The sequence below is a fragment of the Cydia amplana genome, chromosome 6 (genome assembly GCF_948474715.1).
Source record: "Cydia amplana chromosome 6, ilCydAmpl1.1, whole genome shotgun sequence".
In the NCBI taxonomy this organism is placed as follows: Eukaryota; Metazoa; Arthropoda; class Insecta; order Lepidoptera; family Tortricidae; genus Cydia; species Cydia amplana.
The window spans coordinates 15,482,205-15,507,117 of NC_086074.1; positions in this window are offsets into that span (position 1 = coordinate 15,482,205).

A 24,913-nucleotide genomic window follows, 5' to 3' on the forward strand; every position below is an offset into this window, starting at 1 on the left:
TTGTACTGGCGGTATAAACAACCAACAATAAGCCTTTGTTAGAATCATCTTAATACATACACTTTACTGGTGCATTGTGTAACGTAAACGTAGTAGGTAGTCGTTTGATGCACACGAATACAAGTGATCCTTAATAAGGATTCCTTATAACTAAGAAAGTGGATAAGCCCGCGGGTCACGACACCGGTGATAGTGCTTCGTACTATCGTACGAATCGTTCTGATCTGACGGATTAAATTTTAGGCATTTGCCTAGCTAGGAGTAGCTGCTAGCCACCGGCAAACAAAACTTGCAAAGACATGCAATAGATATATGTACTGGTAATATCAAAACAACACCTGGGCTTCAGGTAATCCAGAAGTTATAAAGCTTCTACAGATTACAGAAACACAAAAAAAAATATTACTAAAAATTATTTCGAACAATAAGAAAAATAAACCTCACCTAGTCTCACCTAGAGTTGTGCAATAAAGAGTATTGTATGTATTATAAAATGCAATTCGAAGGCATCCAATATAATTTTATTGGCGAAGCAGTTTGAATTGTTTGAAGGCACATTTCTATTAGAAGCAAACTATTCTGAATGTCTCTGTATAATTGTAAGTAAAGACACTTTTACAAATCATTCCGTAAAAGGTAATTCCACTAATCTAAACTGTTTTTACACCTTGCTAGCATCCAACATAATATTGAGATATTAAATATTCTTGGACTTATCTGAAAATGTTGAATCTTATTATCCAACATCAAAATATTTACAACAATGACAAATACGTTAGAGTTGACAAGCACCACGACAACTTCGAGCATGAAAAACTAAATTCGTCAAAAACACTAGGAATACAACCTCAACACGATAAACTTGTTTTGCTCGGATCTACTACGAAAACAGTATTTTTAATGGCAATCTATAATATTATGTAGAGTCGGACCAATAAATGTCTGCAGCGGATTTGATAGCCCACACAGTGAAAGTGTTATTTATACGTCATAATTTCATAGAAGTTTGACGTTTAAAATAACACTTGCACTGCGTGGGCTATCAAATCCGCTGCAGACTTTTCTTGGTCTGACTCTATTACATATATTGTGTCAAAGGTCTGTTTGATTTCAAACATAGACAGAGAGAATCATACTATCTTTGTCTAACACTAGTACTAGCACCCAAAAGATAAGGATGAGTATAGTTTTTTTTGTTCCTATTTACTGACAAGATTTGGTTGACCCAGTATAGACGCAATTGTTGTATTTGGAAATTGTAGACTGGGCGCTACTCAAAAAGGAAAAATCTATAAATAATCTAATCTATCTATCTAATACCTTTAAACGAGCAATTCTTGTTTATTTATTTATTTATTTATATATATATATAGGTATATTTCGGCGATCTCGGAAACGGCTCTAACGATTTCGATGAAATTTGCTATACGGTGGTTTTCGGGGGCGAAAAATCGATCTAGCTAGGTCTTATCTCTGGGAAAACGCGCATTTTCGAGTTTTTATATGTTTTCCGAGCGAAGCTCGGTGACCTAGATATTATATATATATATCGGGGATCTCGGAAACGGCTCTAACGATTTCGATGAAATTTGCTATATGGGGGTTTTTGGGGGCGAAAAATCGATCTAGCTAGGTTTTATCTCTGGGAAAACGCGCATTTTCGAGTTTTTTTATGTTTTCCGAGCGAAGCTCGGTCACCCAGATATTACTTTATTTTTTGACTCATATTTTATCTACGTTTTAGTACCTACGAGTTACTCGCGTGTGGCAGATTTGTTGTTAAGCTATGAAAATTTCAAGGGTGTTTAATTGAGATAAATGACAATAACAAACTTAGTAAATTACTTAAACTTGTAAAAAAACCCGTTGAAAATTTAACCTTAATGCTAACTACATAAGGTTGTATTTTTAAGCATTTTAAAATTGAGACTTAGACTTAATTGCGTAATTATTTTACGACTGCAGTCTATGTAAGTACGGCTGCCATCAGTTTGGCACTGACAGAAACGCCATCGCGAACGTAATTTACTTTCGGTACATCTCGCTCGTACTCGCATAATTAGTGCGAACGAGATGTATAGAAAGTAAATATGTTCTCGATAGCGTACCTATATGTCAGTTTTGACACTATCAGTGACTCATGGTACGGGCTCTAATCTTAGGTTACTTAGATACCTATGTACCTAAGTAACCTAAGATCAGGCTGCAGTCGTAATATTATTAAAGATAAATATGGTTATGGTTATGGTTATTTTCCCGCCGTTTCCATGATTGGTTTCGTTTGTTATTGTATAGTCAGCTTCTCGTGAAAATCGCGTGGACAGCGGTGATAATGTGTGTATGAAATCTTGCAACTTTAAATGGTTCACACAATTCTTACAAATGAAAATTAAATTCAGTTTACCCCTCTCATCCCTCAATTTCCTAAATTTCCCATTAAAATCAGCGGTTTTCATTAATGCATAGTATTTGTGGTAGTAGCTGCTATAATTGTTTAAAATTTTAGCTTGTCTATGTCAAACGGTCTCCAAGAAAAACGAATTTAACCGTGTTCTAACCAGAATGATCCCATAACTGCTTCGTGAACAAAGTTTTGTACGAAGCACTAAAAATAAAATAAAATAAAAAGTCTTTATCAAAGACGTTCTTCCACTAGAAAAAGAATTGTAGAGCGTAGTGGACATATATTATAATATATAATATAGTGAACAGTGTAAAGACGACGTAAAAAAATAATTCTCGAGGAAAAGAAAACACTGTCCTACATTTGCAAATTTGGATGCTTTCTTAAGTGTTCGCTCATATTTCACTTCATCATAGCGCTAATTTGTTTCCAACAAAACATCATTGTTCGTCCGACAGCGATGACTACCCACCATAGTGTTGCGTGACTTAAAAAACCGGCCAAGTGCGAGTCGGACTCGCGCACGGAGGGTTCCGCACCATCAACAAAAAATAGAGCAAAACAAGCAAAAAAACGGTCACCCATCCAAGTACTGACCCCGTCCGACGTTGCTTAACTTCGGTCAAAAATGACGGTTGTTTTATGGGAGCACCACTTAAATCTTTATTTTATTCTATTTTTAGTATTTGTTGTTATAGCCGCAACAGAAATACATCATCTATGAAAATTTCAACTGTCTAGCTATCACGGTTCGTGAGATACAGCCTGGTGACAGACGGACGGACGGACGGACGGACGGACAGCGGAGTCTTAGTAATATTTTTACCCTTTGGGTACTACTCTTACTACCTTTCATCTTTCACGCATGTCAAACGATACCCTCAGTCCATCCGTGGGTGGTAATGAAATTAAGAGCCAGTCATTGTTGCGTTAAATTCCGCTCAAATGAGATAATAAAAGATGAAATTGCCTACCCGAGATTAACAGCATGATTTTCGAAAGTTAAAGTTCCGAGAGAAAGAACAAGAATGAATTGATTCACGCAGCTAATTTTAGCACTAGTACTAGCACCCAAAAGATAAGGATGAGTATAGTTTTTTTTGTTCCTATTTACTGACAAGATTTGGTTGACCCAGTATAGACGCAATTGTTGTATTTGGAAATTGTAGACTGGGCGCTACTCAAAAAGGAAAAATCTATAAATAATCTAATCTATCTATCTAATACCTTTAAACGAGCAATTCTTGTTTATTTATTTATATATATATATAGGTATATTTCGGCGATCTCGGAAACGGCTCTAACGATTTCGATGAAATTTGCTATACGGTGGTTTTCGGGGGCGAAAAATCGATCTAGCTAGGTCTTATCTCTGGGAAAACGCGCATTTTCGAGTTTTTATATGTTTTCCGAGCGAAGCTCGGTGACCCAGATATTATATATATATATCGGGGATCTCGGAAACGGCTCTAACGATTTCGATGAAATTTGCTATATGGGGGTTTTTGGGGCGAAAAATCGATCTAGCTAGGTTTTATCTCTGGGAAAACGCGCATTTTCGAGTTTTTTTATGTTTTCCGAGCGAAGCTCGGTCACCCAGATATTACTTTATTTTTTGACTCATATTTTATCTACGTTTTAGTACCTACGAGTTACTCGCGTGTGGCAGATTTGTTGTTAAGCTATGAAAATTTCAAGGGTGTTTAATTGAGATAAATGACAATAACAAACTTAGTAAATTACTTAAACTTGTAAAAAAACCCGTTGAAAATTTAACCTTAATGCTAACTACATAAGGTTGTATTTTTAAGCATTTTAAAATTGAGACTTAGACTTAATTGCGTAATTATTTTACGACTGCAGTCTATGTAAGTACGGCTGCCATCAGTTTGGCACTGACAGAAACGCCATCGAGAACGTAATTTACTTTCGGTACATCTCGCTCGTACTCGCATAATTAGTGCGAACGAGATGTATAGAAAGTAAATATGTTCTCGATAGCGTACCTATATGTCAGTTTTGACACTATCAGTGACTCATGGTACGGGCTCTAATCTTAGGTTACTTAGATACCTATGTACCTAAGTAACCTAAGATCAGGCTGCAGTCGTAATATTATTAAAGATAAATATGGTTATGATTATTTTCCCGCCGTTTCCATGATTGGTTTCGTTTGTTATTGTATAGTCAGCTTCTCGTGAAAATCGCGTGGACAGCGGTGATAATGTGTGTATGAAATCTTGCAACTTTAAATGGTTCACACAATTCTTACAAATGAAAATTAAATTCAGTTTACCCCTCTCATCCCTCAATTTCCTAAATTTCCCATTAAAATCAGCGGTTTTCATTAATGCATAGTATTTGTGGTAGTAGCTGCTATAATTGTTTCAAATTTTAGCTTGTCTATGTCAAACGGTCTCCAAGAAAAACGAATTTAACCGTGTTCCAACCAGAATGATCCCATAACTGCTTCGTGAACAAAGTTTTGTACGAAGCACTAAAAATAAAATAAAATAAAAAGTCTTTATCAAAGACGTTCTTCCACTAGAAAAAGAATTGTAGAGCGTAGTGGACATATATTATAATATATAATATAGTGAACAGTGTAAAGACGACGTAAAAAAATAATTCTCGAGGAAAAGAAAACACTGTCCTACATTTGCAAATTTGGATGCTTTCTTAAGTGTTCGCTCATATTTCACTTCATCATAGCGCTAATTTGTTTCCAACAAAACATCATTGTTCGTCCGACAGCGATGACTACCCACCATAGTGTTGCCTGACTTAAAAAACCGGCCAAGTGCGAGTCGGACTCGCGCACGGAGGGTTCCGCACCATCAACAAAAAATAGAGCAAAACAAGCAAAAAAACGGTCACCCATCCAAGTACTGACCCCGTCCGACGTTGCTTAACTTCGGTCAAAAATGACGGTTGTTTTATGGGAGCACCACTTAAATCTTTATTTTATTCTATTTTTAGTATTTGTTGTTATAGCGGCAACAGAAATACATCATCTATGAAAATTTCAACTGTCTAGCTATCACGATTCGTGAGATACAGCCTGGTGACAGATGGACGGACGGACGGACGGACGGACAGCGGAGTCTTAGTAATATTTTTACCCTTTGGGTACTACTCTTACTACCTTTCATCTTTCACGCATGTCAAACGATACCCTCAGTCCATCCGTGGGTGGTAATGAAATTAAGAGCCAGTCATTGTTGCGTTAAATTCCGCTCAAATGAGATAATAAAAGATGAAATTGCCTACCCGAGATAAACAGCATGATTTTCGAAAGTTAAAGTTCCGAGAGAAAGAACAAGAATGAATTGATTCACGCAGCTAATTTTACAATTATCTATTTGTCTCGCAGTGATGAGAAATGCGTCTTAATTTGTTTTGATAGATAGATAAATAATTTATTGTATTTGATTGCATTCATTTAGGTTCACCTACCCCGTTGAATGTCTAAATTTTTTTTATGCTTTAAATACTTTGTTTTGGCATAAACGATGAAATTGTACTTTTTGAGTAAATTTTTCCTTTTATTAGATCCGGGCCGTACTTTTACTAGCTTTCAGTGCTCTAAAATTACTGATTTTTAATGTCATCTTGGCCCCCTGATAAATAAAATAAATGAAATATTCCTCAAAAAATATTAGAGCCCCAAGTTCCGTGTCGATTAATGGAGTAGAAAATGATTCATTCTAATTCGGCACCATTATCAACTAAACATTCATTGTTACTGCTCATTCCCACGGTTATGGCTGGAATACCCTATTCTATAAAAGCCCAACAACATCAATAATTTGTTTACACTTACGTCTTCTCTTAATGGTTCGGTATTGGCGTGTGCGCAGCTCATTATGGGCTTAGCTCCCGCAATTAGTGATGGGATAGTTCGGCTTTCATAATGCCGCGATTACATCCCGTTATTTCATCGTGTCTAATGGTAGACCACCAATACTTTGCTTAGGTACAGTTAAAGCGGTTTTGCACTACGTCCGATCTGAATCTGATCCGAATCCGTGAAAATATGGTCCGAAGTAGCCGTAGAACTATTTCTATGGTAATTTACTCGCCCCGTCATCCGATTTCGGAAAGAAATCAGATGGATCTAGTGCCATACCATAGAAATACCATACCAGACCATACCATACCGTACGTATATAGAGTACCATAGAAATAGTTCTACGGCTACTTCGGACCATATTTTCACAGATTCGGATCGGATTCGGATCGGCCGTAATGCGAAACCGCTCTTACCGTTGTATGTTTGCAAAACTTAAGTCCGTATCTTGATACCCTCAGCATTCGCTACGCTTACAACATGGTTAATGCCGAGCCCGATCCAAAGCCATATAAATTATATGACCAAAGAAAGTATGTAAAATGTAGGTAGGTAATCATTTTATACCTAACTAGAGACCCGCCCCGGCTTCGCACGGGTTAACAAATTACACATAAACCTTCCTCTTGAATCACTCTATCTATTAATAAAAACCGCATCAAAATCCGTTCCGTAGGTAGTTTTGATTTAAGCATACATAGGGACAGGCAGACAGCGGGAAGCAACCTTGTTTGTTATACAGTGTGTAAGTCAAATACGGGCAATAAATTAAACCAGATATAGAATTTACCCGTCTTATCATTAATTAAGATGTTTTTTTAAGTTACACTTAATTATGACCCCGTGATAAATTTTTTCCACATGTACCGAGCAGCAATGTACTGTAAACATTAAGAAACAGAAGATGATAATGACATTACGAGATACGAGCTTTTCATAGTAACTGCCAACAAGCGTTGACAGTTACTTTAAAAAGCTCGTATCCCGTAACGTGTGTGGTGTATTACATTGCGGGCCGAATTATTTTGTATGGTTAAAATTTTCAATGCATTTCTAAGTAAAATCTATCTAAATATACTTTTTAGGTCCTATGCTAACCACCGTTTAAATATTCGCCCGTATTGGATTTACACACTGTATATACTATGCAGTGATTCATAATGTGTCATGTGTCCCTTCAGTTTTGCAGCTCGCATATCAATCCAGATACATACAATGAATGTTTGCCCAAAACCAAAACCCACAAATGCAGCTTATTATACCTACTACTTCTATCTTAATTCTTCTTTTTCTTACAATTTATCTTATTTTCGTAGCTGAATACTTTAATAATTAAATTGCAAATACAATTAGCACAGAGCAATTATAGTTGCGACATGTCTCAGGTTAAAGTGGCGGGCGGTTGTGTGAATAAATTATGGTGATTGCAAGCTAAATAATTAGGTACCTACCAGACTTTTGTACAGCACGTCTAAGAGCTAAATTGCAGGTTATTAAGAAACATCGAGATTTTATATGTGCCTTTGTTTATAAGACAAGTGTGTTTTATGTGATGTTTTGTGTGATAAGGTGTATTAAAATTATTGTAGAAAACAATATAAATACGAAGTATCAGTAGGTGGGGACTGTTTGCTAAAAATTATATATGAACCGTAAAATTTAACAATATCAATTAATATATAGTTTTTCTACTCCAGCACTTAAATGTGTCAATTAAATGACTGACAGTGATATCTAAAGCAATGTCATTTGAATGCTTTGTCTATAGGCTCATAAGATGACTGCTAGCAGTCATCTTATGAGTATAATACAACTGCTTTATTTTTTTTAAATATACAAGTTCCGATCATCTTGATTGAAAGAGGTATGTTTTCATTTACAATAATAACTCTTTTTTTTTTTAAATAATAACTCAATTTTTTTAAAATAATAACTCTTTTTTTTAATAATAACTCTTTTTTTTTAATAATAACTCTTTTTTTTGCTGTCATAGAAAAAGTAATGTATGCAACAGCTCATAATTGGTTCTTAAAATTCTCGGGTCTTTTTTTACAAAACTCGACTACGTCTCGTTTTGTAACTTCGACCCTTGAATTTTAAGAACCCTTATTATATCACTGTTGCATAAACTACTATTTTACACCCCGGTGGGTGCTGTCTCTGCGTACGTCCCATAATGACACGAGCAAGGACAGCATCCGCTCGGTGTATCACTTACATGACATTAACGTGTCAAAAGGGCGTCTACGTGTTGGAACACTATTGCTACGTCAGGTAGATTCTGTGCGGAAAGTGAAGAGTCGTGGAATGTATGGTGCCCAATACATTCCACACGACTCTTCTCTTTCCGCACAGACTCTATGGAACTTATAGCGATATGTATGCATTCTTACTGCCAAGTTTGTGCATAGTTAGCGTGGTCAGGGTATATTTATTATTTATTTATTTTTATTAGGAGCCCACTAATAATGTCCCACTGCTGGGCAAATACCTCCCCCACTTTTTCCAGTCTTCCCGATCCTGTGCAATCTCTGGCCATTCCTTTAAAGGAGTCTAGCTCGTCTCGCCATCGCCGACGTATTAGTTTGCCAACTTCTCGTTTTGAGTTGGGCTGCCACTCTCAGGTCAGGGTATTCATAGGTATACCCTGATCCGAGTATCAATAGTGTTATATATAAATGTCCAATATGAACACCGTCTTAACAAGGGCACATTATCCCGCAGAAAGCGGTTTAATACAATAAACGCCGTATTTATTACAGTTTCGGTAGCAGCAAGTGAACAGATTGGTGACGTCCGGGCGCAGCCGACACGGCCATTATCCAATTTAAATTCATTTACTACGCGCGTTGATACGGAGGGAAAGGATTGTGAAGTTGGGAACAAGACTCGTTATTTATGAAGGTGGCTTGCTGTATCGTGGACTAAAATTACCGTAAAATGGGGTGAGTAGGGTCAAAACTGAAATTCAAACCTCGATAACATTTTATTTTTACATATGAAAACTGAATGGTGTATATAATAAGTGTTCCGGACGTTTGTATTTTAGTTTTTATTTTATTTTGGGTAGTTCCATTTCATAACTTTGACGATAAAGAGGAAAACCCACCTCACCCCGTAGTGCCTCGTATTTGGGGTGAGAGGGGTTTTCATACAAAGGTGATTTTGGAAGATTGTTGGATCGATTTTTTTTATTATGCGTATTACTATAGCTCCATTTTAAATTGGAATACATTATTTTAGTAGCAGTAGCCTTAAAATCCCTTCTCACCCCCCTTTCAAACCTTCTCTCCCCATTCATAACCCACCTCTCTCCGCGAAACCTACTCACCCTGTTTTACGGTACTATATTCCGATTATACACAGGGAGAATTGATTTGATTTGGTTGTATATATTGAGAACAATTATACATTTGCGATTCCGTATCATTTCATTAATTTTTACCGACTGAAATATTATGTATTATTTTGGTACTAAATAGAGCGTGTATTTTCAATACAACCGCAAATCGAAACGAGCCGTTGGTTTTAGTGCTATGGAACGATTTTAAAAGAATCGAGAGCAATTAATTTTTGATAATGGTTCGAGCGGCTATACACATATACATACATACACACATCACGTTTTGAATAAAAACACAGTAGTGATACATTGCATGCTGAATTATCTTATAAAGAAAATAAAGTCGTATTTTTAGTAAAACATGTGAAAGTTTATTTATTAGGGCCTATATACCTATAGGTACTAACTACCGTATAGGTAGTATGTGGTAGAATCAAACATACACGCTGTATACTCGTATTTTTACAAAATAAACTATAATTTGATACATTAAAACTACTTATCTAATAATTAAGTAATGGTCAACCTACAAAGAAAGATTTTTTTCCTTAATCACTAGGTCAACTCTCTTTTATAACCCATTACTTAGGTCACAGTTATCAAATTAGATTTCTGTATTTACTCAATATGAAGTGTTTATTCTATCATACAACACAATAAATATTTGTGCAATTGACATAAAATTAAACACGTTATGTCGTGTTTTAAGTATTAAAACATTTAAGCCAGTTCAATAATTCTGAAACCGAAACCCAGTCAGACTTGTAGCTTAGTATACTGGGCAACCCAAACAAATTAAAATCCAGTTGCTTATTTTAAGCACTAGTCTATTCAAAACAAGTTTTGTGGTCGACTGTATAAGAGGATAATAGATAAACCGACGTAAGTCGACGCGTGATGTGACAGGATATCGTTCGGATTAAATTGAGTGTTCTTAATACGTTTATTTCGATACACGCAGGTTTTGTCTGGTATTGGCTCTGATACGATTAAAACGGATTGAAGCATAATTAAATTAATATAAAGTATTTTTTTTTAGTTCTACTACAGTGATTGCACTTTGATGTTTATACTGTCAGTTCGGACGGAGGCAGATAACCATCAAAATGGGAAATTATTAGTATAATATGTATAATCATATTAAATGGCAAACAGTAGGTTTTAAAGAGTGACCCAGAAGACCAAAACCATTGCAACGTGTCACAAGAAAACGTTGATTCACCCATTAACCCTTTACGCTATGTAAGTAATCAGCGTAATCGGGCGTTTTTTTTTAAAGTCGTCCCCTACACTTTTTTTTTCAAATTCGGGATTTTTTATGTTATTTCTACTCAGAATCACGAACTCTTTCTATCCTAATAGGAGAAAAAAAGTCCTAAGGTTTTTTTTTCATTCCGTCACCATTTCATAGACTTTGTATGGCGGTCGCGGAATGGAAAGATCGAAAAATGTATGAAAATTCTGGGACACTTTTTTCCTCCTATTAGGATAGAAAGAGCTCGTGATTCTGAGTAGAAATAACATAAGAAATCCCAAATTTGAAAAAAAAAGTGTAGGGGACAACTTAAAAAAACAACGCCCACACACCATTGTGTCCTGCTCAATTACAATCACTGGGTTCCGGCAAAAGTTTAAACTCCTGTACCTCATTAAGAGCCAACAGGAGTGGTCATTTCTCCATACAAACGTACTCGACTGTTTCCTCTGTGGGTTTTGAAGCTAGAGCAATGATTTTTTCAACACAGATTAATATTGTCAATATCTGTGTCGGACTGTTTTGATTTTTTTGATAAGTATTTCTGTTTTTAAGGCGTTAGAACCCTTCAAAAATGGCCAAAATGGCCTAATTGACTATGCCGCAATGAGAGGCGTGGTATTCAAAACTGATATCAATTAGCCAAAAAAGCAAAACGGTCCGACACAGATACTTTCATAATCATTTAAATTTCCAAATTTAGTTACGGTTGGTTAAGTTTTGGAGGAGGAAACAGTCGAGTACGAAACCTCGATTTTTGAGATTTTTACCCAGGATTTTTCGCCTTGTCCTTATCGCACTAGTTTTAGGAGCCGCTTCCGTTAGCGAGACGGGTATATTTACCTAAAATATTTAAATCTCAGCTCCTGTTTCGTCTTAAAATCAGGGTAATAAGCAGATTAAATTGAACTTCAGTTGCTCCGGTAACTTTAGTTGACTTTCCGAACCCTTTTCCGCCGTTTCAATCCAGTGATGGATTAATGACCTTTATCAGGAACTTAGGAGTATCCCTTAATTCCCATTGTCTCGTTCAATTCACGTTTAATAATAAAAGGGCCGGAAAGGTTTCGGTGATCTCTTGATATATCTGAACTGCTACTGTAATCATAATAATAAGCGATGATGAATAAAGAGTATAATAATTTCTTTATTTCGGACAAACAACAGTATCCATAGAGTGTAAGTGTAATACAAGCAAATTTCTTAATCTAGTGTTAGTTTATTTACATTATAAACATTTATGTTCGGCTAATCTATAATTGACCGAAGCGTAGCGAAGGTCTACGTTTTGACTCGGGCATTTTGCTTTTGTATGTCCGGATGTTCTCCTCTACAGGTCGCAATTCTTAACCGATTTTCGTGAAATTTTGTGACCGAATTCAATTACTAAATAAATTTTTTTTGTCGATCCGGTTTTTGGAATTTTTTTCAAAATGGCTGAGTCGTGATAGCTCCCGCCTAAACAAATAGTCGTATCGGTATCATAAGAGTTTTTTCTTTTTGAGATATGTTTATAGATTAAATGGCCAAAAATTCAGAAAATTTGTATCGCTGGTTTTGGCGGTATTTAGATATTTAGTTTTTACTTGAGAATGAGTAGCTAAATTTCGTCAGCTTTAGTAAGAACTATAATGGCGTATTTTGCAAACGTTCGCTTTTTTTTGTTTCCATCCCCAGTAATTGTATATTGCTACATAACTTTTTGTATTTTTTTTATAGTTAAATTTCGTATAGTTGTTTTTTATTTTATTTTTTGTTTTGAAAAAATTAAAAATTTCGTATTTTTTATTTATCAAGCGCGGGTTAAGCGTATTCGTTTAATTTTTGTTTGTAGCATTATGTAGTTTTTAATTTTTTGTTTGTATTACATGTACTATACCTATATTTTAATAAATATTTTTGCCATACATTTATTCAGTTTTAAGCTCTGCTCGCGAGGTCTACAGCTCACAGAGCCACTAGTATAGATACCTACCTACACTACTACAGCATAGCAGGCACCTACACTACAAACTGCGCTACACCTTTAATCTGCTCGGTCCAATGCTTTAGCATCGGACAATCATACCTATCAGCAATTTCTCTTAGAATGCTGTTGGGACTACACCTCACACGTCTTAGTAATGAGACTATATTTTAACCCCACCTAACACCTAGCTATAGTCCAAAACTCAAATAACTTCGTTTGAGTGAGGATTATTTAAATGTTGTCGGTCTTATGGAAAATAATTATGGGTGTATAAAATAAATAGTTCAGTACATGAGTTAACAAATAATGTTCCGATATTTTTAAGGATAAATTAAATATATTATTAGGTATGTAAGGTGAGCATGACGCCTTTTGCTTTATGAAGTGATAAACAATATATCGTAGATATTTATAAGAATGTTGAAATTATTAATTAAGCGATTATTTAGTTTATAGCGTAGTCTCGTACCTAGAAAATGTCGTGCATTAATGACCCCATGTAACTGACTTGGACTATGTAAGTATTTATACACTAAGGGCTCATTTAGACGGTGTGAGAACTCGCATGCGAGTTTCATTACATTGCGTCATTTGATCAGTCGGCTGAATTGACGTAACCTCAATGGTCCGCAATGTAACTAAAATCGTATACGAGTTCGCGCGCCGTCTAAATGAGTCCTAAAGATCGAGATACACAATTGTACTAATTTAGTATTGTGTCATTCATAGTAGGTACGAGTAAGGCATGACTTCTTTTGAACAAGCTCTATTGGGTCACGCGTGACGTGTCGTTAATAAATATAAGGAAGCCTATTGTGGAGGTTATGAATATGACAAACCTTCTATGGATGACTTAACCTATTGGGATAGTTTTGGTTATGTACCTACTTATAGATTAACTAAACGGTACATTACGTACTTATGTTTAGTATCTAAAAAAATGGTTGTAAAGTCGGTTTACGGACGATAATTTTGCGTGATTACGTCATAAGAGTTATAAGAAAACATTGATAAAAAATTGCATACTTTTATACGTTACCATGGAGATCTGTCCACAACGTGACACCTACCGGTGTTCAGCGATTTAAGACCTTATCACGTCAAACTACCAAAATATATTTTTTTATAATATTATAAGAACTGAGAGTAAACGTCGAATTACGATAATATTTTTTAAACTCGAATTATATTTGCTGCCCCATTTAACTCTGGGAATACCGACAAAACCATTTAATATGCCATAAAACATAAAACAATAGCGCACTGTGGCTTGCAGACAGCTAAACAAATGGCCATAGCCGAAATATTAATAGCTGCCTCACTGAGAAACGACGTTAGAGGTAGACTGCCTGTGGAGATAAACTTTCCTGACGCAAATCAATTAGACGTGTACTCTGTGGGATCTCAGTTGTTGCCTATTTTATCTGTTTGTATTCAGTTACATGCAATTAATTTTAAGGCTATTAAAAGTCGGTTGTGATTTGTTTTGTTGTTTTTGAGTCTTTAGGGCTCATTTAGACAGCGCGCGAACTCGTATACGATTTTAGTTACATTGCGGACCATTGAGGTTACATCAATTCAGCCGACCGATCAAATGACGCAATGTAATGAAACTTGCATGCGAGTTCTCGCACCGTCTAAATGAGCCCTAAAGTGGTGCACTGCCAGCCTATTATGGATAGCTTTATCCATCTTTATCCACGTGATAAAATAACTGTCACTGTTTAACACCGTGGGAAAGAAAGTGACGGACACCGTTTTATCACGCTGTCACGTAGACAAGAACGACCATCATATCCGTACTGATTAACAGTCCGCCGGACGGTATCAGGCCTGTCAGTTGTTCGGAACTGTCAAATTTTTGTTCTAACTGACAGGCCGATACCGACCGGCGGACTAACAATCAGACGATATTGGCCTGTCAGTTGTTCGGACCTGTCAACTTTTTGTTCTAACTGACAGGCCGATATCGTCCGGCGGACTGTTTTAAATTGTATTGCTTATGATGACATAGGTAACGTAGAGAGTTGGAGACTTTTGGCGTTACTCATAAACGCCTGTCAAGTATAACAAGCTCTTGATAATCGTTTGTCTTTATCCATCATTTAGACATTTGTGTTTGCTAGACAGAGTCGAACAGAGGTTTTCTAAGTTTTATAAATAAATGGTATAGATAGAGTCTGCAACAGATAGTATTAGTATATGGGCGGAAGCTATTATACGATAAAAAGCTATAAAGTGGCAATATTTTAATTCATATCATATACAGTAAAATAATTGCATTTTCTATCTAAATGCCATTTTGGAATAAATTTTTTAACTAAATGAGCCAGGAAGAATAATTCATAAAGCAACTGGTTCCGAATAATCCAGGATAATTCTAATAAGACATGCTTATCAAAGCTTTAAATTTTAATACAAATACCCAAAATTTTAATACAGTTATATGTTCATTTTTAGTTGTCTTTCACCTTTTAGTGTTTGTTCCTCTCTCATTTTCTCAAAGGTTAGCTGGAAGAGATCGCTATTAGGGATAAGTTCGCACATACACTTACACCTTTTACTCTGTTGTTTCTGTAACATACATACATCATGCATACATTTTGTTTTGTATTAATGTTACTTGTCGTGATTGTTTCACCGGATGGTCTCATCGGAAGATCAGCGCTGGAAGTCGCCAGCAACATGCTGAGGTGATACCATTTCGTGGCACTTTATCCTTTTATTCTCTGTTATGTATAATTTTCTATTTTGTGTATGTGCTCACGAATAAAATTATTTCTATTCTATTCTATTCTATTCAAAGAGCTCACCGGCTTCGCGATATTTTACAATTCTTAAACATCTAAATATCAAGCAAATAAACCAAAGTGAGAGCTGATAAAAACAAAGAAAAGGAATAGGTAGAGATTCATCTTCATTAAAAGATCTGTGTTTTTTTGTGGGCGGCCTAAGATTTATTTGGCTGGAAACCGTGGGTAACGCCCACAGGAATTCCTTCTATTATCCCTAACCCTTTAAATTTGTCCTCTAGAGCCCGTAGCATGAGTCACTGACAGTGTCAAAACTGACATTTACGCTATCGAGAACGTAATTTACTTTCTATAGGTACATCTCGTTTGCACAAATATGCGAGTAGGAGCGAGATGTATAGAAAGTAAATTACGTTCTCGACGGCGTTTATGTTAGTGCCAAACTGATGGTAAGCCGTATAGGCAGGACCAATGCTATTATATCCTATTTTTTTGTATAACCTTAACCTACGAGTAGGTTACATTGACTAAAGGAAAACTAATATGGCTTGGGAATTTTCTCAGCATACCGTGGTTTTAAAATCCAAAAAGTCAACATTAAAAATATGTATATCCATGCGAATAGAGTGTGAATATTAAGAGCCAACAGGAGTGGTCATTTCTCCATACAAAGGTACTCGACTGTTTCCTTCGTGGGTTTTGAAGCTAGGGCAATGATTTTTTCAACACAGATTAATATTGTCAATATCTGTGTCGGACCGTTTTGCCTTTTTTGATATTTTTGTTTTTTAGGCGCTAGAGCCCTTCAAATATGGCCATAATGGCCTAATTGACTATGCCGCAATGAGGGAAGTGATATTCAAACTGATATTAATTAGCCAAAAAAGCAAAACGGTCCGACACAGATAATTTCATAATCATTTAAATTTCCAAATTTGGTTACGATTGGTTAAGTTTTGGAGGAGGAAACAGTCGAGTACGAAACCTCGATTTTTGAGATTTTTACGCAGGATTTTTCGCCTTGTCCTTATCGCACTAGTTTTAGGAGCCGCTCCCGTTAGCGAGACGGGTATATTTACCTAAAATATTTAAATCTCAGCTCCTGTTTCGTCTTAATTAGTAATTATCTACAGGTCACGAGTTCATACATTATATTTGTTTATAAATTATAAATTCTCTGTATAGTGTATTCTGGTATTTCCGAATGAACGAAAGTAGCGGATAATTCCGAAAGCCGACTCTTACTACAACGGAATATGAGTGATTTTACAATGATTTTCGGGATTACCCGATTTCCGGAATTACCCGAATAAACCTTAATCATATCCCCTTTATATTCGACGAAAAGTCCGACTTTTTATTTTATTCTAGACATATTCTAGACTAGTATTTTTTATACAATTTTTTTCTTCATGTTTGACGATCCTTTTGTGATATTCTTAATTTTGTGTTAAATTTGATTTGTATAATAATCCAATATTATTATGGAATAATAACATCAATAAATTGCTCTGATAATTAGCTTAAGATAATATATATGTCGGCGAAGGATGATCCTAACGGCGGTGGGCGCGTGGGGGTAGTACCTAGATGTATTACTTCACAGCCAAAATAGTAGGTATGCTACCAACGCATGAAATAAACATTCGGACTCGTTACCCATACTAGTGCCTACTATATTTTAGTACTAAATAATCAAAACGACCAATCACTATTCCAAAATTATTTGAATCAAAATAAAAAGATCACATGAAACCGTTCAAATCTTTATTTTACAAAAGTAAGCTTCTAATGGCACATAAGAAATCAAAATAACACTTGGAATAAAACACTTAGCTAAACGGTTAAACAACGTGAGAATCTATACGCTTTCAGAATAATCCTTCAGGTGTAAGCCTTCAGGAACGTAGCGAATTAGGCACGAGCTTGGCTAACGTCCGATCTCTAGCGCGGTCCGATCAAGAAGAAGGAAGCCAGTCCCAGCGGCGGAGCCAACCGCTCCCGCCTCCAATTCAAGTTGGTAAACCTGCCTGACCAGTCTACCAACATAACGACAAAAATGCCTGCTCGTGCCTACGTTCACTCAAGATACCCCTCTTGACGTTCCAAAGCCTTCTACCTGTCATCTTAGTTCATCAATACGCCAATAGATGGTGTTATACTCTCTACGCAACTTTATTATTTAGTTACAAGCAAGTATTACGTAGCCAAACATTGCTAATGGATTTTATACAGGCGTCTAACTATGAACTGTAATGCTGCAATACGTCTTTCTGGTGTCTCGCTCCGACACGGCCGTCCTGCGTTACACACGTCCTCGTGTGTGGATGTATGCATTTGATACTGAAACAAAACATACAGCACAGTATCTCATCGCTCGGTCATTCCTGACCAACAATTTGGGTCTCACTCAAATTACTATTAAAATCAAACTTTGTTATCAATCAAACCAGAAAAAATAATTGTTCAAAATTACTTTAACAATCCTCAATTCTCTAGTCAAAAATAGTCCATCGAGCAACGACTAAATAAAAATAATCATCAGTAATCATCGCCGCTATCTAACGGATACACTCCAATAATCATCGCCTCCATCTGGCGGATACTCTCAAATTTATGTGAAAACAGAACAATCCCAAACATCAAAAACACAAATTACAACAGCTCTAATTCATTGCTCGACAGTATCACTACTATTGTCATCAATATCAATTTACGGGGAAGTAATCTGGCATTAAAAAAAAAATTGGTCATATGTGATCTAAATATTTGTAAGACATCTTAAAATAAATAACATTCTGAATTGATAGTTCCAATTTTACTCATATGAACACAGTACATAAACAGGAATTCATTTTTAACAAAACAACACCAGTCCTTCGGTGCATTGCCAGTCCTTCGGCAGATACCAGACCCTCGTCAGAAGTAACCATCTCAGCCGCGTAAGTGCTACTCCTCGCAAAGAGCATTCTGCACATAAAAAGCAGACCACGTGCACCTCTTACATGCTCCGGCACTTCTGATGCGGTCACTAAACAATACCCAGTCCATCGGGCATACTTTCAGTCCATCGAAAGCAAACCAGTATTGCCCAGTCCATCGGGCGTGCCTTCAGTCCATCGAAAGCATGACAGTATTGCCCAGTCCATCGGACGTGCCTTCAGTCTATCGAAAGCAAAACAGTAGTGCCCAGTCCATCGGGCGTAATTTCAGTCCTACAAAAGTACAAGCTTTCAGTCCGTCGAAAGCAAAACAATGTTAACAGTGAATTCCAAAAAAAAAAGAAATTAAAAACAGGTCTTTAACGCATGCTACTCAGAACCATTGGCACTATCAGCGTCAACTGATCAACTGAAACTGAACATTACTGATCAAAATCACTAAAGATAGCTTTCTTCTTTAGCTTTAACAACAGAAACTCGCTCAAAGACTTCCATGCAGAAGTAAAACATCTCAAAATAATCCCAACGAAATGGGAACTGCTCACCAGCTTAATAAAGTATGATGCACGCGACCAAGTTAAAGGTGGTGGTGGTGAGGTCCAACCCAAGCACGGAGACTGATCCTTTCCGCTTGCCGTTGCCGTTGCTGCGGCAGATTGCGAGAGACACGATGTGGTTCAACATAGCTGGCTGTTACTGAAATCATCATTTGCACGGTACCAGGTTTATCATGTATGCAGGCTAAACTCAAAAGGTTTATGAAATGCAAGGTAGCAGACACAAAAAACATGTTTCCAATGTATACGGGACTTCAAAAATCTCAGAATAAAATTTAAACTTCAATGAGTGTGTTTTATTTCATTCTATGAACAAACAAACACGTGTTCCAAAAATAAGTAACACGGTAAAATGGCCCAATACGAAAAGTGACAGCTTATTAGTTACTTTCGACTGTTATGCTTCGCCATTACACTCAAAATAAAATTCACTAATAAACAATTAGAACGAAACCTGTCCTTTTATTTCCAAATCTCCAGCACAGAAGATACTGCACAGCTGCTTCTGTGTCACGGGTGTAATGGTATGATGTCTGCAAGTTCGCTCGGCTCTGGCTGCAGGACACTGTAACATTAATTTTCATATGCGTAGCTCATGATTCCATAGTATGCACGATTTGTGATCTATCACGGCATTACGAGCAATAATTTGTCACAATTTTATTATTTACTAAACGTTACAGGGTAAAGATTACATAATCCTTGCATTGGCAAATCAGCAGGATCAATTTCTAACGGTGCATTGTATTTTAATGAAAAAAATATTTTTTGAGGGTAGATGCACAAGTGAGCGATGAAATAATATCACGTCGCGACAGCCAATATTTGATTTTAATTAACAATATGGATTTCATACCAAAATAACTTAAGATCACTTAGATTTAAATGGATTTTAAAAATTAATTGTATTTTCAAATCAATTATTGAGGGTAGATTCACAAGTGAGCGATGAAATAATATCACGTCGTGATAGCTAATACTTGGTTTTAATTAACAGTATGGATTTCAAATCAAAATAACTCGAGATCGCCTCGATCTAAATGGATTACAAAAATTAATTGTAAAGAAACGCGGCGATACCAGAGATGACGTCACGTAACGACCGCCCGCTATGCTCGACTGCCTCAATCATAATTCACAATTTCACAATAATTCTCACCAAATAACAATGAATTACACTCACCATTCAATCAAGGTTAGACACGTGAGCTTACCATTACAAAGTGTCCAGATTATGGAATGTAGGTCACCAGAAATACACCACGCTCCCAGGTGGCTGTGTAAGCAATACATGAAACTCCGCATCTATCCCACTTGCTGATGTCGGCGACGGATGGTCCCGATGGCGGTGGGCGCGTGGGGGTAGTACCTAGATGTATTACTTCACAGCCAAAATAGTAGGTATGCTACCAACGCATGAAATAAACATTCAGACTCGTTACCCATACTAGTGCCTACTATATTTTAGTACTAAATAATCAAAACGACCAATCACTATTCCAAAATTATTTGAATCAAAATAAAAAGATCACATGAAACCGTTCAAATCTTTATTTTACAAAAGTAAGCTTCTAATGGCACATAAGAAATCAAAATAACACTTGGAATAAAACACTTAGCTAAACGGTTAAACAACGTGAGAATCTATAAGCTTTCAGAATAATCCTTCAGGTGTAAGCCTTCAGGAACGTAGCGAATTAGGCACGAGCTTGGCTAACGTCCAATCTCTAGCGCGGTCCGATCAAGAAGAAGGAAGCCAGTCCCAGCGGCGGAGCCAACCGCTCCCGCCTCCAATTCAAGTTGGTAAACCTGCCTGACCAGTCTACCAACATAACGACAAAAATGCCTGCTCGTGCCTACGTTAACTCAAGATACCCCTCTTGACGTTCCAAAGCCTTCTACCTGTCATCTTAGTTCATCAATACGCCAATAGATGGTGTTATACTCTCTGCGTAACTTTATTATTTAGTTACAAGCAAGTATTACGTAGCCAAACATTGCTAATAGATTTTATACAGGCGTCTAACTATGAACTGTAATGCTGCAATACGTCTTTCTGGTGTCTCGCTCCGACATATATGTTACGATTCATAAGTGCTTGTTGCTAGGCCTACATGAATAAAGTATATTTTGAACTTTGAACTTTACTAAATTATGCTATTTATTTGTATCTGTTTTTACACATAGCCTATTTTGCTTTTTTTATATTTCAAAAGCACTTGAAAACAAAAATTCGTAATTTATTTGTATGGTCTAATTTATTTCAATTGAGTGTAGGCACACTATCATAAAATTGCACTTTAATATATTGCACAAAAATAACCTTTACGGTTAAAATAAATTTATTTTTTATCGACCTACTTGCTTACAAAAATAATCGTTTTAGAAGGTTTAATCTAACATTATAGTTCGTTTTTTTTAGCATTAGAAAGAAGGTAAGCGATCTTGACATGTCTTTTAATTGAGAAACGCATTTTAAAAATCAGTAACTATTACTTATGAAAGCAGAAGAATATAAATGATCGTATTAGATTCATAATTGTTACATATTTGCCGTGACTTATTTTTAAAACGTGTTTTTCATCTAAAAGACACATCAAGATTGTTTACCTTTTTTCTAAAGCTAAAAAAAACGAACTATAATGAGCAATGGACTTTGTAAGCATCAAACGCCTACTAAAAACACTAAAGCAATTTGTTCACATCTGGGAACATTTGCTGTTAATAAATAATTGGTTACTCTTTGATATAATCCCAGCTCAAACTTTGAGTGTTTTGTACTAGCAATTAAATTATATCTGCCCTACTCAAGACGATGACAGTTAAGTAGACAGATGCGTAGGTGGTAGCCTAGCTTAGATTTAAGATTTAACCTAGTTTAAATAAGTTTTTTTTACTCACTTGCCAGAGTAATGCTAATGTCTCTACCACTTTTAACTATTTGACAAATAAATATGTTCGAATCGATTATATTTTGTAATAGGTCATTGAGGTCATATACAGGATGCTTCCTGTAATAGGAGCAATAAATTAAACTGTAGGCTGTACTCCTCAAACTGACCAACATTTGTTCAGCAACTTTTGAAAATAACTCATGTTTTGATTTTTATTACACTTTAAAGATTATTCTAAGACGCAATGTATTGCAAATTTTGTTATGTTTAAAGCGTGACAAGCAACGTCAAACACACTGATGTCAGCGTACATTGAAGGTAATATTTATTTTGTATGAAAAAGAGGAAGTCTAAAGGATTCATAATTTTTAAAAGTTGCTGACCAAATGTTGGTCAGTTTGAGGAGTACAGCCTTTAGTTTAATTTATTGCTCCTGTTACAGGAAGCACACTTTATAAGTGATTTTGCCGAATTCTATATTTGTTATGCGGTGCCTACACCAATATTATACAAATAAATTTAGTTTTTCGATACTTGATTACCTACCTAATTATTAGTAATTAATTAGTAATTAAGTTAAGTACAATGAAACGCCAATCTCCCCTACTGAACCTTTTTTCCTTTTATCCAACTTCGAATAACTATATCACCAGTGATTTTGTAGGGACAACAAACGGAGGCAAACGGAACATTAGTTAGTTGACCGTTCGTCTATTCGTCTAAAACTTTCCTATATAAGACAGTGTTTGGTAGATTTATATGTAATTAGAAGAGTGATCCCGAGATTTTCCCGGGGGGATACAGTATGAAGTTTTTCAAAAAAGGAGTGTACAGGTTTTTAAAGGGACTGCAACGTTCATGTTGTTGCAGGCGTCCACAGGCTACGGTGACTGCTTGCCATCAGGCGGCCTGTATGCCACCGACGTGGCATTAAAAAAAAGTGTGGTTTTAACGAATACAAAAGTGGCCATGATCCCGATATCTTGAATACCGTTTCAGAGTTGAACAATCTTCTCTAAACATCAAACAAGAATTAATTTGAATTCCTCTTACTTTAGTAATTAGTTTCAAACTCATTGATTTTACTTAGGGAGTCGTAATAAAATTTAATTACCGAAGCAGAGAACTTGGACGCGTCAGCTAATCTCTTATTTATCGCGGCCCAAGGGACCGCGTGGGAGGCATAAACCTATCACTACCGGAATATACAGGGTGATTCAGGAGACGTGAGCAGGATCAAGCTTACGCATACAGTAAGTTATGAACAACCGTTTTGTACCAGTATTTATGAGATTAACTTTAATTTATTTTGTAGGTACTGTTAAAAAAAGTTTTAATTTATTTACGAAATTTATGGTCACACTCTTTGTTTTATCCATAACAAGCGCCAAATTGAATGTCATCGGAGTCTGGTTACTTTTGAAAAATCGTATCTCACTCAAGTGCGACATTTTATTTTCTTCAAACTCAAAGTACTGTCATAACGGTTAAAAAGGTTTTATCTTTGTTAATTAAATGTTGTAGGGTATAAGGGTATGCATTATTGTAGATAATTGAGTTTATCCTCACCAAAAAGTATAACAACAGAAAAAAGCGTGATTAAAACAATCACGGCAAAAGAATCGTTCACCACAATATTTAAGTAAAACACATTTCTTTCTTCTTTTACATTTACTGATTGTGTAGGCTTATTCCTGCTCACGTCTCATGAATCACCCTGTATGCAGTAATTGAACTATGGCGTTTATAGCGTTTTAAATGAACTAACATGCCCCCGTTTACAACACACGACTATATTATAGTATGTTGTTTAGGTACATATTGCAATTATACGAAGTAAACAAAATTATATGGTTGAAACAGTAGTTCTGACCATAACTTACGTAAATTTTCTTCTTGACCGAGCATTAATATTTATTTAATTTAGTTACACCACTTTGGGTAAAATGATTTACCCAAAGTGGGTGTTAATCGAAAAGTTAGCTTGGGCGGCGAGAAAGAAATAATAGGGGTTTAGGGTTTATAAGAAAGAAGGATCAAAACCCCAATACTGTTTGTTTTGAAGACTGGTAAATATAATTTAAGTAGGTATGGCTCATAATTTCAAATTTCTTTTTCTTTCTGCGGTTATTATGTATGTTAACATTATGTACTCATTAATAAACCTCCAGGTCTGTTTCTTAAGTATGTTAAGTACACTACATTGTACTAAAAATCCATTTGACTGTTTGTATTCTAAATAAATTAAAAAAAAAGTCTTAAAAACCCTTAGTCAACGATAACAACGAAGGACTGTTTTTGTCAGGAAATATTTATGTAGGTGTTTACCAGAATCCTATTATTTATCCATACGGCCCGGCCTTTGGTAAAGTAGTAGGGAAAGCGATGACGTTTTATTACCTATTTATTGTTTTATTAAAAACACTCCACCCTATGTTTGGATAAATATTATGGCCTGTTTAGAAAAATAATCTAAAATAACGTGTCCAAAGAAAGTCGATTTAGGCTTTCTGGATTAGGATTCTACGCGTTCTTGGCTAATAATTTTAGTAGCTCTGCATTATTAGCCTCGACGCCGGTGAAACTAGGGTTTATCTCAGTTTGAATAATAAAATGAAGTTATAGCAACTGTTTCATTTTATAAAAAAATATATATCGGCAAATTTGTGTTTCCGTTGATAACATACTTACCTACCTACCTAATTATGAGAAAAGCTGTAATTCTAATTAAATATGTATGTCATAGTAAATATATTAAAAACGGGTCACTCACGTATTTTAAGTCGAAAAACGCTCGACATGTTTCACTTCGTACCGAGAAGTGTCATCAGGAGCTTGCGTTTACGGTGACCCGTTTTTAATATATTTACTATGTCTTTGTCTCACGGAAGTTTTGTTATTAAAATATGTATGTCAATCAAATTTACTGTAGCATGTTAGCATGAT